Consider the following 17469-nt stretch of genomic DNA (forward strand, 5'->3'; position numbering starts at 1 on the left):
GGTCCAAATTTCTTGGTCAAGGTCCAGACTCTAGAGAAAACAACAACAATGATAATAAGTAAATAAAAAGATTTCACTGTCCATTCAAAAGTGTCTGGCGGTCCATATTTGGCCCATGGTCCACCTATTGACTATCCCTGAACTAGAGTTTGAGCTATGTCCATTTTAAACATTAAGTGTGCGGAGTCTCAGTTGTGATTTCCAGTGATATCATATTATAGTGGCCAGCTGTGAGGACTGAGGCCCAATTCTGCAAATTAAAATATACAGTCAAACTGCTGTGCCCACATGTAGTCCTGGTGAAAGAAAGGGAGTGGGTGCAGGAATCTACCAATGCATTTTAAATTGCAGAATTGGGACCTATTGCAACAACTTTCAGATCCACTTTCTATGGCTTTTCTCTCCATGTTTTTAAATATGAGCTCCAAATTTGTCAGGGAAGAAGACACACGCTTCTTCATTCATTTGTTCTCCTAATACTTGAAAAATAGACCATCAGAATGATTAGCTCCAACAGCAGCCCTACATTACATAGATCCACAAAACGCCATAGTCTGGCTACCGTCCTTACCTTTTTCAGGAAAAAACATGCCTATCTACTAAGGTAATATTAAGTCTATTAACCTAAAATTTTAATGATAGAGGCCTTTACAGCACCTTTCTAAACACCTGCCTTTTAGGTGTTGTGAACACAACTTTTAGGTAATATTTTTAAAAAGTTTCAGCTATATTTTTGCAGTGTTTCCATTTCTGGACTCAGTCCTGCGCTCCCTCTGAAGCCAATAGCACAACATAAATAGGAGGAGGATATGCTTGGAAGGATTAGATTTTTATTATCAGTACACATCAATTTTACCATACACACACAGACCAACAAAAATATTTCCATCAATAATAGAAATTTACAGATAGGCAAGGTGGGGAAAATGCTGCTTGAGAACTTATTAGAGAGCTCGATTTAAGGATATTTACTTTGTATATTGTGACATATGATGTCGACAATTTGTGTTTTACCAGTTGTAAACTTTTTGAATCTCTACGTCTGTTGTCATTAAATAATTGTTGTCTAACTCCTCCCACATAATTTCTCACAACAGAGAAAAATTAAATAGATAAACATTTAAAAAAATGCTTAAAAATAAACATCAGTATTATCCCTCAAATTATAAAAAAATACAAATCGAATTCAGCCAAGCTTGCTTACATACCTGGAAGATGAAAGAGTTTACTTCAGTGGGACTTCTCAGATCCTTAGAATGAAGAAGATATCTAAATGTTTTGTGCTGGAATAGGTGCAAAGTGAGCCTATTGTGTTTATTGTTTTGCAGACACAAATTGAATTAAATGGGATGTCTCACATGCTTAAAGTTAAGCACATGATTAAATGTTTTGCTGGCTCTGGGCTGAAGCTTCCTTAACAAAATGTACACTGAAGTAAAGCATCTGGCATCTTGACTGGAAAGTAGTTACCAAGCTCTATATTTGTCACTGTATGGTATAGCTAATCCATCCTTTTCCCACTTCACCCGAAGGGTATGTCTGCGCTACAGCTGTGCAGCAGTGCTGCTGTAGGGCTATAGTGTAGACTCTTCCTACAGTGATTAAAAGGGTTTTTCTGTTGATGTACATAATCCCCCTCTCTGAGAGGTGGTTGCTAGGTCTACAGAAGAATCCTTCTGTTGACCTAGTCATATTTACACTGGGAGTTAGGTCCACTTAATTGCGTTGCTCAGGCACACCATTTTTCACATCCCTGATCAATATAGCTAGGTCAACCTAAGTTATAGCTATAGACCAGCCAAGCCTAAAACAACTTGGGTGAAATCCTGGCCCCACTGAAGTCAGTGGCAAGGTTCCCATTGAATTCAGTTGACCTAGGATTTCACTCTAGTTGTCTGACATACTTCCCCCACTCCCTTCCTAGAAGTAGCACAAAATTCTAACATTTAATTAAAAAGTACTCATTTCTGAGAGTGTGAAGTAATAGTCACTATTCTTTTCTCAAACCTGATTTATATATTAGGTCATGAAAAATTCTTAATTCTAGCAACACCATTTATTTGAGATTTCTACACTATTAAACCAGTGGTTATGCAGGCTTACATTTTTCCATGATTATTTTTATTGTTCTTTGTACTGTAGTGATCTTTGTCTCACGTATACAAAGTTCAAATATAAGGATAGAGTTGAAGGTTTCTGATCACTGGTTCACATTCATTCCCAGTTGCCTTAAGGATGTACCTGATCCATTATGTTTATTTTTCATTGGGCTAATAACAGATGGGATAGAGATGAAGAGAAGGGAACTTCTGAAGTTCTATTTTTTTCTAATTAAACTACCTATAAAGATCCAATCATTCATATAAATCAGTATAACTGATGTGGGGAACTGACCTTGGGAAATGAGATTAATTAATATATTGGTTGATAAATTCTTACTGGTGATTCTTAATGATTAATGGTTTACTCATTAATTAAAAATGCTCTTCATTACAGGAGAAAGGAGAAATTCTAATGCATTTTGGTAACTTATATGTGAGATACTTTTCCAGTTGTTCTTGGTCTCAAGCAATGACTAAATTCTTCCACAGCATGGATCATCCAGGCTCAGTTAATGTGCTATGATGCTGCCTATTTTAATCCACTCAGATCTATATCACGTATTTTCTAGCCATTGAAATTTGGGACTGAGATTACAAATATCCTTCTAAATTTAGTCTCAGTGCAGTACACTGGGCTGCATGTACTGGTGCAATAAACTGCAAAAAAAAAAAAAAAAAAGTGAATATTTGGTGGAATTAGTGTGGAAAAAGGCAAAAGTCAGTACTTGTTTACTAACAAAACTATCATTGCTTTCAAATAGTTTATTAGGGCATCACAAAATCGGCAGAGAAGGGAAGAGATCTAGATCAAGATTTTCAAAAGTGACCTGTCATTTTGTGGGCCTTAATTTTTGAGTCCCAAACTGAGACACTTGGTTTTCAGAATGTGTTGGGCATTTATTCAGTGAAAATCAGGCCCTTATGAGATGTCCCAAGCTCAAAAACCTGAGGACCTAAAAATCACATTTGAAAATCTTTGCCTTAGATCCCATCTTCCTGTAGGACAATTCTTCTCATGACTGATGCATATTACAAATATGAGTATACATACAAGATGAGTAGGAAAATAATAGAATGGATATAAAAATCGCATAATGAGGATATCCTTACATTGCCTATCATGCTTTGAATCAGCCAGCTGAGTAATTAGTCTCCTCTTGGATTCATTTCAAAAGTTTTGTATTTTTTATCTGCCTAAAATGATTCATTTTGAGATCAAATGAAATAATAAATACAAAAACAAATTACAACAGGTGTTGTCCCATGCAACAGTTATGCAAAATATAAATTACACATTTTTAACTGTAAAAATTTCATGCACTTGTAAGAAAGTGTACAAAGGAAAGTCAGATGAATGATATCAAGGGTCTAATTGTTGGTTCCAAACTGCTGCCTTTGCACAGTTCTGGCAGCATAAAGCAGCAGTAGTGCTGACAACCATCTACCCAGGAATTCCCACAGTGTAGGGGGATTCCTTAGGTGGCATAGAGCCAGTGTAGCAGCTATATTTTATCCTCCCACTTCCCAGCTGCTGGTGTAATGGCATGACCTTGTGATTTGGCTATTCCCAGCTGCGGGAACAACCTCTTGGCAGCCAAGAGCAAGTTAGAACTCAGTGGTATCAAAGGTTTCAGAGTAGCAGCCGTGTTAGTCTGTATTCGCAAAAAGAAAAGGAGTACTTGTGGCACCTTAGAGACTAACAAATGTATTTGAGCATAAGCTTTCGTGCTGTTAGAGCTAACAGAATCAGCACGGACATATGAAAGTGAGGATCAGCATCAACCCATGAAACAGAGCCCACCTATGACAGTGATGGGCAAGACATAAGGCTACATAAAAGAGGTAGAGACTCACCACCATGACTCATCTTACCAATATCAAGGAAATCTGATTACTCCATAAAATGCCAAGGTTGTCTTGCTATCTCCTTCTGAACAGCCCTGCCTCCAAACTAAAGAGCAGTAATTAGGTGATGATATTATGGTCAAGAGATGGTTTCTTGAGCAAGGACCTAAACACTGCTCATTTAAGGGATACTGGCATCCTATCTTCCCTTGGAGAAGAATTACTGGATTTCCTCATGATGGGGTCATTAACATAATGCTTGATTTAATTCTTTAGAAGGTAGTTCCCCTGGGTTTCTCAGATTTATATCCACTAACTGGTTTCTCACAACTCTATTTCTCTTCCTTTATCACTGTCAAGTTGCTTCATTTCCTGTATCTCTGACAAATTAGTGAGAGGTTATGTTTTATTTTCTTAGAATATCTTGGATGTTCACTAAATCTTCAGCTTTCCTGGTGTGGTGACATCAGTGAGGTGAGTCTCTGAGCCTTGACCTTAGAACCGCCGTACGTGGTCTTCTATAAGAACACAGTTCAGCTCTGGCCCCACCCGCCTTCCTTCCGAAGGTGATGTCCTGGCTTACATGGAAAGCGGATATCTTCCTTCTGGTCTTCTACCCTAAGCCCCATGAGACTAGTGAAGAGAGGTGCCTCTACACTTTGGACATAAAAAGGGCCCTGGCTTTCTACCCAGATCAGACAAAGCCTTTCCGTAAGTCAACTCAGCTTTTCATCCCTACAGCTGATAGGATGAAGGGCCTCCTGGTGACCACCCAGAGGATTTCTAACTGGATCACCTCTTGCATTCGAACAGGCTATGAGTTAGTGGGAGTCCCTCTGCTGCCAATCATCAGAGCCCACTCGACCAGAGCACAAGCATCTTTGGCAGCCTTCCTGGCACACTTCCCGATCCAGGATATCTGTTGAGCCGCAACGTGGTCCTCCATGCACGCATTATGGCCCAGTATGCCATAACTCAGCAGGTCAGGGACAACGCTGGGTTTGGCAGAGCTGTGTTGCAGTCTACACATCCATGAACTCCTACCCACCTCCAAGGGGTACTGCTTGGGAGTCACCTAAGTTGAATGGACATGAGCAAGCACTCGAAGAAGAAAAGACAGTTACCTTTTTCCGTAACTGGTGTTCTTCGAGATGTGTTGGTCATGTCCATTCCACAACCCGCCCTCCTTCCCCACTGTCGGAGTTTCCGGCAAGAAGGAACTGAGAGTGGGGGGAGCCGGTGGCCTCCTATATACCGTGGCATGTGCGCACCACTCCCGGGGGCGCCAGAGCCGGTCCCCTCTGGATACTGCTGAGGGAAAAACTTCTGGCATCGGTGCACGTGGTGAGCGCACACACACCAAAGTTGAGTGGACATGAGCAACACACCTTTTTCCATAACTGGTGTTCTTTGAGATAACTGTCTTTTCAGTATTCACAAACATTCAGTTATCAGTCTCTTTGAGACTGCCACCAGGGATGTTAAGTTGTGATGTTGGATTTTGTGTGTCAGATTCCTGGCCTGATTGGTAGTTATGAGTACAACAAGGTCTCCTGTCAATACAAGGCTCCCTGTTGCATTAATTGCATCCACCATGATTGTTGCCCTTACTGCAGAAACGCCCAGTGTTTCCAGCACAGCTGCAGGTAGCTGGGGCATTGTTATATTTAATTCAAAGGTATTAAAATAGAAATGCATCCATTTGAGTGTCTTCACTTTATTATGCTGCTAATGAATTATAAAGTGTATATCAAAATAAATATTCTTGAAACTACTTCCTAATGAATCACTTAGACAGTGTGCCTATTCAGTTGTGTCGTTGATTAATTATATTTTTTGCTTCCTTTCTGGAATACAAATGCTTTTTATTAAAGTAATCCAAAGACAGTAAGAAAGACTGACTCATTGTTATGGTCTTTCATTCAGCTGTGATTTGATAGAGTATCCCTTTCAGCATTTCTGGAGTATACTTGTAACCCTTCTGCCAGGCCGAGTTGATAGCAGCAGTACACAGGGGTTCCCTCTCATCAAAGCAAATGCAAAACTGGCTCGAGCCCCCACCCAGCGACCTGGGAAAATCTTACACACACCCCTGGACGTCTAAAGAGGCGAGAGGGGAAGTATTGCAAGTACAGAGTCTGGGTGTAGCAGAGAATCTTTAATAACATGAGGTAAATGACATCAGCATTAAATTGGGAAAACACCACAACTAGGGCTCATCAACCAAACCATGAGCAAAGACCCACCCCAGCAATTTGGGCCATGTCCTTTCCCTCGGGTTCTTGAGTCCCACAACCCAAACATCTCTTGAGTCCAGCAATCCAAAAATCACCCAAAGTCCAACAACCCAAAAGTCCAGCCCCAGAGTTCAAAAGTTCATCTACAGGAGTGTTACTCCCCAGTCTGGGTGAGAATGTGCACATGGTGGGTGGGGGAGAAGAGGTAAGGGGCACCTTACGTGATCTGAAGCTGACTGCCCTGCAGCTCCATGGGGCTTCAGTCCGATTCGCTCCACCAGCCGTCCCACAAACTGCTCCGCTCAGCGTCCCACAAGCAGCTCCCGCCATCCCATGAACTGCTCCACCAGCTGGTCCACGAACGGCTCCGCTCCGCTCTAGATCTTCAGGCTCCCCACTACTTAACACAGTGCTCAGTGATTTCAGCTCTTAGCAATTTTAGCCCTTTAGTGATTTCAGCTTGTAGTAGTGGGAGCCTTAGTGCTGGTGCACCATACCTGTAGCTAGACTACTAATAGACCCAAAATTAGCTTTGATAGTCCACAATGCAGAGAGAGATAGAAGTGCAATTGATGTTTCAGGCCCTCATAAAGGGGCCCACACCACCAGGTATTAATACCTGTCTCCAGCCTCTCTCAATTCACAGTTTTGGAACCCATGTTCCTTGCCTAGTGAGTGCTACTTAGTTGATGGCGAGTCCCTCCATCATAACAGAAGGCCAAATACAGTTCCACTGTCTTTGATTCCCATAATCAGGGTAATAACAATTTATTCTTCCTGCCCCAATAACAGCGACACTGGGGATCCCACAGCAGCCAAAGTGACCATTTGGGCAGCTATGGGCTCATTCTAGGCGGGGTGGGTGTGCCTATGCAAATGAGATCAGCCCCTGAAGTTCTTTTCCACAACTTGCCACACCTCACCACCAGATGTCAGGGTGGAACTCATCCTGACTCTGCTTACATCCTTGAATGGCTGCAAGTGGCTATGATACAAATGAAAGTTGATGTTACCTTAAGTACAACTAGATGGAAGATATTCTGTTCATCCAGTTTCAGATTTATCAGAGCACAGTCATTAAATACTAATATTAATCTGGAGCATTGTGATAAATGTACAGCAAGCCATGCCAGCCACAGGCAGTATCACAGGGGATCCCTTTTACTAGATTCTGGTGCAGGTAGGTGAATTATTCCAGAATATTAAATGTGTCATTAGTTCTGAGCTTCAAGATATAGCTTTAAAAGTGGTCAACATCACATTAAAATAATACTTGCCAGTTTCAGTGGTTACAATTTAGTGATTATGAAGTTCAGCGACTGCCAGTGTTACAAGGCATCATCACCTCCAATCTTTTTATAGATGACACCATTTTTTGCAAGTCTCAATGGCAATCATTTATTTACACAATGGGATTCAGAGCATTCTTGGAAAGGCAGAAGAGGTGATGAAAGGCCATAAAGCAAGGAGAATGCTATTGGCCAGGATTTAAAGAAGTGGCCAATAATTTTAGGTGCCTCAAGTTTCAGGGATCCAACCTGAGACACCTTAGAGGGGCCTGATTTTCAGAAAGTGCTGAGCACCAACCCATTTTTTGGTAGCAAGAAAAGCAGTTTGGGGCTTAAGTTAATGCAGGTATTTAAAGTTTCATGGTCCCCATTGTTTTGTTGATTTTAGAGCGTCCTTCAGACTCAAAGAAAGGATCATCTTCGGAGCAAATGACCGTCGTTACTGTGTGCCTTCTAAGACCCTTGTAAATTTTTAAAAAGTTGTTCCTTACCTGCTGAGAAACACTCAAATGATTAGTTTAGTATATTCCAGTTCGCAAAGCCATGTAGAGGATCAATTTAAAGCAGCAGAAAAAGATGAGCAATTATAGAAGAGTAGAGAGAGCTGTAACATTCCAGCTATCTTAATGCCACCTTCTTAAAGAGTGTAGGATTTAGTGAAAGTGGATGCAGTATGTTTTAAAATAAAAAATAAAATGTACACGATAGCACTAGTTTCCACCGTGAAGCACAGCCAGCACCAATCTCTTTTATATACTTCCTTTATTAAAAAAGTACATTATAATGAATGTTCAGTAGAAAGGAATATGAAGAGGCATCCTGTCTGAAGAGTGAGATATGGCAAAAACTATAACAAAAATATAGTAATGATTGTTTCATGAGCATTAACATCTATGAGTGTTTTAGCAAACAATGGAAAGACGACAAATTTCCCTCTGAAGTCAATGGGAGTTTTGGATGACAAAAAGAATTCACAGAGGGCTTGATTCAAAGCCCACTGAAATCAATGGGAGTCTCTTTCCCTTGAAATTTGACTTTTTCACGGAAAAGAGAAGACAACACCTGGGGAGTGGGAGAGGAAAGGAACGTTTATAGACAAGGACATTTCCTTTGCCTAGAATTGTGGTCTCTTTCTGAGCCATATCTGACCACCTTCACACAGGTGCATCTTCTCTTGAATTTAATCCGCAATGCATCTCTATGTGGCCCAATTCAGAGTCCATGGAAGTCAGTGGACAGACTCCCATTGACTTCACTTGACTTTAGATCAGGCCCTACTTGAAGGACGAATTAGGGTTGCTGTTACCACTACTAGTACCTGAAAATATATTTGTCTGCGAACTTTTCTCCTCACAGTTCACTTCTTATTTTATAGACGAGGTAGGTGGGGTAATTTGTCTCAACCTGCAAAGGAGTCCTTTACACACAAGGTTATAACAATGACTAATCTTCAGTTCATATTTGATTTGTGAATGAATGCTGGCAATTTGCTGGTACTCGCATTCAAGTAAGTATAGAGTACAAAAGATATTCTTTGTTCTTAGCTAGTGAACTGTGTGTTTGGTGTAGTGTTGCACTGGCTGCTATTTTACCTCTGAAATGCCACTTTGTGGCTTCCCTAGAAATTAGGCATCAGAGTGCACCTCATTTCTGAAAATTGCGGAAGGGATTCTCTCCAGCTTCCAGATGCCCTCTATTCTACTGCCTCCTGCAACTTAACTCTTTCTGCCCCTACTTGGTACTTGGATTCACCAACTTGCTGATTTCCACTTCATTGTGTTACTCATTATTGCAAATGCCTCTGATGAACAAATGTCTCAGAACAGCATGTACATAAGCAGCTTCTCTAGTACCAATAAAATAGCCAATTAGCAATGATGGGGGTGGGAGGGGAAAAAAATCAATAGACTAAGCCATAATGATGTTTATATAAAGAATCAGCTGACCAGGATAATGGATTCTTGATGTCCCAGATACCTTAGATATGTTGTGATAATTGGGCCTACCAATTTACCGTTTGTGAATTCAACTGTAAAAAGTGAGTGTAAATACATAAGATGTCACAATAACCTACAACAACAAATGTTGATGGGAAAAGGACTGAAAGGGACATAAAGACTGAATTAGTCCAAGCGAAAAGGCCAGCTGATCTAACTCAAGAGCTGTGTTAAGATCACACCTGGTAAACGAGAAAAGCGTGGAACCAGAAATCAGTGAACTAAAATTGGTGTGTCAGAAATGAAGTCCAAACTGGTGGACGAAATAATGAGATGGGCTATTCCACCCATTATTCCCTTTGTGGGCCTTTAAAGAAAGACTCTGGGGAGAAATATGGACCAGTGGAGTGAGCGTCACTTTCCTGGCTGCCACCCCCACCATCTCCTGGGATGCAAAGCCTTCATTGTCCTGATTCTGAGACATTTCCTGACCAGAATGGGCCAGAGAGAGTGATCCAGATGACCTCCACGTCCACCGGCCCCAGCTAAATCATCACCATCTAGGATGAAACAGGATCAGACTTAAACAACAGCAGCAGCAGCAGCAACAGCTTTAACTCATTTTAACTAACTTTCTCTTTTCCCCAAAAGGACAGTTATCTTTGATGTCATCTACAGCTGTCACACAGGAGGTTTTCCTTCCAAAAATTCCCTCCAGCTAAATGGAAAGGAACAAGAGATGTTGTGAAAATGCAGGCCTTATTTATTACGTGGCATTTCAAATGCTTTAACTGTTTTTCCTTCTTTTCTTTATCTTTTTTAAAAAAAGTTACAATTGATTTGTAATGGTATGTTTGCCATGGTTCTAAGCTGGCTGAGGTATCTGTATACTGAACCCAGACTTTGTTTAATTTTGGACACTGCATCATGTTAACACCTTTGCCCCATTTATTCCATCTAAATTAATACAACAGGTTATACATACGCATACCAATGCTTAGAGAGAGATGAACAATGAACTATACCAAAGATTACTGGGACATCAAGAATATCAGTTATCTTGCCTGGTTCATTCTTTTTGACAAGTTAATTCATGTTAACATACTTCTTTCCTTTGTTCTGGGATTGACAAGGAGATTATCTTTCAGCAGAGCTGATTTCCTCCTCCCCCCCCCCACACACACATTTAGTTGCTTACTTAAGAAAAAAAGAAAGCTGAAATACTACTTTTAGGAACATTTTTCTGAGTTTGCTACATTGATTTATAGACTCAAAGATGTTTTTATTGCTAGTCTTTTCTGGCATGAATGTTGTAATTTGTGGCACACATTTTGGCTAAAAACATTCACAGATAAAATATCAGGGGCCAGATTCCAATGCCAGTTACATAGGTTTAACTACAGAGCAAATGGAGTTACACTGGACTTACACTGATATAACAGCCGAAGCTAGATTGAGGTATTTAGAAATTAACAAACTAAATTTTATTTGTAAGGTTGTAAAATAGTTGGCCAACTGCATGTCTGTACAGGGTCTAGCACAATGAGACCCTGATCTTTGATTAGGGCAGTGGTTCCCAGACTTGTTCCTCCGCTTGTGCAGGGAAAGCCCCTGGCGGGCCGGGCCAGTTTGTTTACCTGCTGCTTCCGCAGGTTCGGCCGATCGCAGCTCCCAGTGGCTGCGGTTCACTGCTCCAGGCCAATGGGAGTTCCTGGAAGTGGTAGCCAGTATGTCCCTCGGCTCACGCCTCTTCCAGCGGCTCCCACTGGCCTGGAGCAGCGAATCGCGGCCACTGGGAGCGACGATCGGCCGAACCTGCCGACACGGCAGGTAAACAAACCGGCCCGGCCCTTTCCCGGCACAAGCAGTGGAACAAGTTTGGGAACCACTGGATTAGGGCATGTAGATGCTACTGCAATACAAATAACAAACAAGAAACTTGCAACAAGGCAGGGCTTCTCCCCAGCTTGCTAAGGGACTCGTTGCCACACCCACATTCTCTTTAGTTAGTTTTATTTTTCAAACATACGCAACAAAACAAATGAAAACAGTTCTTCAGCTCACCCTGGTCTACAATCCCCAGGGTATGTTTCACCTTTACCTTTCAGGGTCTGATGCTTCACCTCGCTTCTCCTTCCCTCTCCCCCAAGGGAACTCTGGCAGTCCTCCTGTTTCCTAGCTTTGACTCACCAAGGTCAGCTTCCCCTTCCTCAAGCGCCCTCTTTTAAAGCCTCATCTGGGTCAGCTGATGTGGCATAGGCATGCTGGCCCTGCTCCCTCTTAAATGGCCAGTGTCACTTTGTGACAGCACTGTTGAAAAATCACTGCTTTTGAGTGAATTGTATTAACAGAAAATTATAATCAGTGTATCCAAACATGATTTAGGTGCTCAGGTACCATAGTGATATACACAATATAAGAACCAGAACAGAAGAGAATATCTTATATTAAAATTCTTCCCAATTTATATGCTAAGTATTAGATGCCTCTTTGAAGTTAATAAAGTTACACCAGGAATGAATTTGGAGCCATATGTTTTAAACAAGTAACATACAGTCTAGTACTATGCACAGTATTCTATTTTGGGGTTACTATCTTCAGTGGATACAAAATATTGCACAGGAACATAAATTATGTTTTAAGATTACATATTCTAAGACAGAGAATGGTTTTAAGAATAAAGAAATAATAGTGAAGAAAATGGACAACTTTATCCCTGTGGAGTAACACTATGTCTCAGTCTGCTGCCATAACGTAAATCCTGCTCACATTCAGTGGAAGAAGTAAGAAGCCAGCCAAAATCCAGAAATCCACTTCTGGCTGAGGCAGATTAAATGTGCTGATTCTAAGGGGATTTTTTTGTTCACCAACAAAGATGAAAACAAGAGAGGTACTGGGCTTGATTCACCTCTGTGTTACACTGGTTTAAAGCCAACCCAATGAAATCAGAGTTACAATGGCATCATACCACCAATGTCATGGATGGAGAACCTGATCAGTTCCTATGTTTTTCATTGTAAGGGAACGTTATAATAACCGGGGAAGTTGAGTCCTTAATTGCCACTGACTTCAGTGGCAAAGGAAGACACAGGATATCATAGGATCAGGCTTGAATAATGTGGAAAATCACATCAGACTGCAAATTGTTCATGAAAGAAAAAGAACATAAGAACTAAATACCGTTTGGACTGTTGCCAGTTGTTAGTTACATGCTGTGATATTATGCATGGGATCACAGAGAAAGCTCTGTGGAGGGGACCCTTCAGAAGACTTGTTTACACTAAGAACACTTGATTAAAATTTTTCCCCCGTCCGTTGTTAACAACAGTGCAGCTGCAGTGGTGTTAGCAACCTTAAGATCGGCATAAAGACAAGACCCCTGTGGTCACGGCCTTTTTTAAACGCCACACTGATTAGCTCCTAGATCTTGTCAAGATTCCCCACCATTGCTAACATCAGTAAACCTGCTGAGACTACAGTACTGTCTGCAATACGAAAAGGCATCATGTTAACTAACATTTTAATGTGATGTGAAAATGGGTCATTCTTGTTTCAAAATGTGTCTATTGGACATGGCCCTACCAAATTCACGGCTGTGAAAAAAAGACATCACAGACTGTGAAATCTGGTCTTTTGTGTACTTTATACTATACAGATTTCACAGGGGAAACCAGCATTTCTGAAAGTGGGGGTCCCAACCCAAAAGGGGTTTGGGGGGGGGTCACAAGACTATTGTAGGGGGGAAGCGGATTGCTACCTTTACTTCTGTGCTGCCTTCAGAGCTGGGTGGCTGGAGAGAGGCAGATGATGGCTGGGAGCCCAGCTCTGCAGGCAGCACCGCACACCAGCAGCAGCGCAGAAGTAAGGGAGGCAATACCATACCATGTCACCCTTACCTCTGCACTGCTGCTGGCAGTAGCGCTGCCTTCAGAGCTGGGCTCCCAGCCAGGATCCGCAGAGCTTCCTGCAGCTGGGGGAGGTTCCTGGAGGTGGGTCTGACCTGGCCCCAGGAGCAGCCCCTGCAGGGGAAGAGGAAGTCCCGTCCCTCACCAGCAGCTGGAGTCTGGTGTATGGTAGGAGCCCTTGGCCAGGGCGCCCCAAGCCCTGCCCCTCCCTGGATCTGGCACTCTGGAGTTAAAGGGGCCTTTGGCTGGCTGTGTGTATGAGGGGTGATCACAGATTCCCGCCCCCCCAACCATGGCACCCTGGGCGGTCACCCACATCTCCCATCCATAATGCCAACGCCCCCCCCCCCAAAAGTAAGGACTCCCCCATACTATGCCACCTTCCCTTCTGCACTGCTGCTGCTGGTGTTGCTGTCTTCAGAGCTGGGCACCCAGCCAGCTGCTGCTGCTCTCCAGCTGCCCAGCTTTGAAGGCAGCACCTCCCCCAGGAACAGCGCAGAAGTAAGGGTGGCAATACCCCATTCTCCCCTATAATAGCTTTTTGGCCCCTTCATTCCTGCCTTTTGGGTTGGGACCCTCATGATTACAACACCGTGAAATTTCAGATTTAAGTATCTGACACTGAAATTTAAGATTTTTAAAATTCTATGACTGTGAAATTGCCCCAAATCAACTGTGAATTTGGTAAGGTCCTAGTCATGGTTAACTGTAGGAACAACCTAGGGTTAACCATGATTTGCCCCTACATGCTGTTGCACCTAAACACTATGCTAGTTAAAACATGTTAACATCTTTTAACCAAGTACATTTTCCTACTGCACATATTTCTTTGGTTAGACCAGATTTACTTGTGTTACCAATAGTGGGAAATTTTTATAAAGCTTCCCTAGTATAGACCAGGCTATTGAGTCTCCTGGGCTCTCTGTCCTTCTCCCGATGGTTTTTCTAAAGAAAGGTACAAAATAGCTCATTGTCTCTAAAAGCTGATGTGCACTATTCCTTATTCATATTCCACACAATTAAAGCTATACCATTCTCTTTTTGACATAGGGGGTTGCCATGAAAGTGTGATATCACAAAGAGGATATAAACTTCCAGATTATGACAAGTAACAGCAGATGAACTCTTAAAGCAAAATATCCTATTCCCTTTAAAGTGTCCATAAGTACGAAAAAAAATAAAAAAATAATGAAAATATGGGACAAGCAGCATATGCAGAATGGTCTATAAATAGACTTGCTTCATAAGACAGCAGATGCCCTTTACAATAATTATTAAATAGAACTGTCATTACTTCTGCAAGTTCAATCTGTCAGAAAACTAAAGCAAGGGGTCTCCTCTAAGTACTTGTAGGTGTTTGGTTTAATTATATTTGATCATAACCTGAATGAAACAAAATGTGCGTGTGATTGGGGGCGTGAGTGCAAGAGAAATTTAAACGAGATCTAGCATGAAACGTGTTACCGCTGCACCTAAAGAAAAATATCTTGGCATGCTGATGTTTGTGAAAAAGATGAATGCAGAAACCATTTATGAGTTCAAAGATAACTACAGAGAGATTCCTTGGAAAGACTGCCAAGAGAATTTATTTTGAATGTCTTAATTCACAAATGCTCTGAATCAAAAAGTGGGTTAAAAAATATAGGTTCCAGAAACAAAGTGAAGCTTCTCAAGAGCTTAATTACTCTCCAGACCTGCAAAGTAACTCTGAAGCCACCATCAATTCCACACTTACGTTCAATGCTAACCAAAGAGCTTTGCATAATAAAGCCTCTGCTACTAGAGATTTTTTTTTAATCAATTTGGCATATAGGCTCCTTCATTATAATCCAAGGACATGAAACATTTGAGATGAATGAAATGCCATGATATAATCAGAACCGTGTTTTTATTTATTGTTGCAGGACAGATTTTCTTTCGGAAATTGAAGGATCTCTCAGGCTAATGTTTAGATTCTATACATAGGCACAGCAACAGTGTAGTGTTAAAGCATACTTAATTATATGAATATTGGGTTAGCTCCAGCAATCATGCATGCTAAGCAGCAGACCTATAGCAGAGAATAACCTCCAAATTCCTCATCCAGTGCAGTCAATGCCCCAATAAACCCTATGTGGGTGAAACAAGACAATCACTGCTATGCTTTCCAATCAACTCGCACAGGAATATGATCAGAGACAAAAAACCACCCTATCACCTGTGGGCGAACACTCTTCTCAAAAAGAAAAAGGTGTACTTGTGGCGCCTTTGCTCAAATAAATTGGTTAGTCTCTAAGGTCCTAAAGCCACAAGTCCTCCTTTTCTTTTTGCGAATACAGACTAACACAGCTGCTACTCTGAAACTCTTCTCAAGTCATCACTCTATACCTGACCTATCAATCCTCATCCTCAAAGGAAACCTGAACAACACTTTCAAAAGATGAGCCTGGTAGCTTAAATTACTTTCTCCGCTAGACACTAAAAAAACCATGGTCTTAGTAAAGACACTAGATTTATGGCTTATACAACAATCTAAGGCTATGTCTACACATACAGCCCTGCACCGATGCAGCTGTCCCGCTGCAGTGTGTCTGGTGAAGATGCCCTATGCCCAGCTCTCTTTTGTCAGCATAATAAAACCATCTCTGCGAGTGGTGGTAGCTCTCCCACTGACACAGTGCTGTCCACATCGGCACGTATGTCGGTGTAACTTATGTCGCTTAGGGGGGTGGCTTACGCACACCCCTGAGCAACATAAATTATGCCAACATAAGCTATAGTGTAGACATAGCCTAACTCACTAACACCCCTTTTTGTCCTATGACTACAGGGGTGTTAACGGCCACTTCATCTTGAAGGGTCCCTTAGAATATGTGCTAACTACTTGTGGTAAAGTATCTGTTTGAACTTATATTTGGCTGTGACACTCTGGGTATGTCTACACTAAGGAATTAGGTCGAATTTATACAAGTCAATTTTTTTAGGAAGCGATTTTATACAGTTGATTGTGTGTGTCCCCACTAAGCACATTAAGTTGGTGGAGTGCATCCACAGTACCGTGGTTAGTGTTGACTTTCGGAGCATTGCACTGTGGGTAGCTATCCCACAGTTCCCGCAGACTCCAGCGCCCATTGGAATTCTGGATTAAACTCCCAATGCCTGATGGGGCAAAAACATTGTCGTGGGTGGTTTTGGGTATATGTCGTCAGTCGCCCCTCCCTCCGTGAAAGCAATGGCAGACAATCGTTTCACGCTGTTTTTTCCAAGCGGATGCCATGCTGCTTTCAGCAGACGGTGCAGTAGAACTGGTAACCATCATCATCAAACCACCGCTTCTGCTGCAACTCTGCTCTCCTGGTGCCATGAATCCACCTCGCAGGTCCTCTATATGACCGTCATCTTCCACTGCAACTCTGCTCTCCTGCTCTTCACTCGCCAGACAATGGCAAGCGTGCAGCCTGCTCAGCTCAGCTTACCGCCACCGCCACTGTTGTGTCCTGGTGCTGCTGGCTTTGGTGCTTTGAGAGAAGCAAAACTGGTAATCCAACAACAGCTTCCACTGCAACTCTGCTCTCCTGCTCTTATCTCGATAGCAAATTACTCCATGTTGTCTCTCATGGGCTTCCGCTGCAACCCTGCTCTCCTGAATCCACCTCGCGGGTCCTCTCATTGTTCTCTATAAATATCTACTCTCCTGGCATCCATCATCAGCCACTGCTTCCGCTGCAACTCTGCTCTCCTGCAGACAATATACCACAGCAAGCATGGAGCCCGCTCAGATCACTGCAGCAGTTCTGAGCATTGTAAACACCTCACGCATTATCCTGCAGTATGTTCAGAACCAGAACCTGCAAAGGCAGGCGAGGAGGCGACGGCAGCGCGGTGACGAGAGTGATGAGAACATGAACACAGACTTCTCTCAAGGCACGGGCCCTGGCAATGTGGGCATCATGGTGCTAATGGGGCAAGTTCATGCCGTGGAACGCCGATTCTGGGCCCGGGAAACAAGCACAGACTGGTGGGACTACAGGTCTGGGATGATTCCCAGTGGCTGCGAAACTTTTGCATGCGTAAGGGCACTTTCATGGAACTCTGTGACTTGCTTTCCCCTGCCCTGAAGTGCAAGAATACCAAGATGAAAGCAGCCCCTCACAGTTCACAAGCGAGTGGCGATA

The 17469-nt window shown here is 42.4% G+C and overlaps 1 long non-coding RNA gene across 1 annotated transcript in view; it reads left to right on the forward strand.

The window, feature by feature from the left end:
• LOC141984794 (uncharacterized) overlaps window positions 1-5565 on the forward strand; it is a 41118-nt gene extending 35553 nt beyond the window's left edge. Inside the window, exon 4 of the long non-coding RNA XR_012638807.1 lies at window positions 4366-5565. This is a non-coding gene — a long non-coding RNA (uncharacterized LOC141984794). The remainder of the gene's footprint in view (window positions 1-4365) is intronic.
• Window positions 5566-17469: the final 11904 nt, after the last annotated feature.

This window comes from Natator depressus, chromosome 3, assembly GCF_965152275.1.
Source record: "Natator depressus isolate rNatDep1 chromosome 3, rNatDep2.hap1, whole genome shotgun sequence".
Taxonomy (NCBI): Eukaryota; Metazoa; Chordata; order Testudines; family Cheloniidae; genus Natator; species Natator depressus.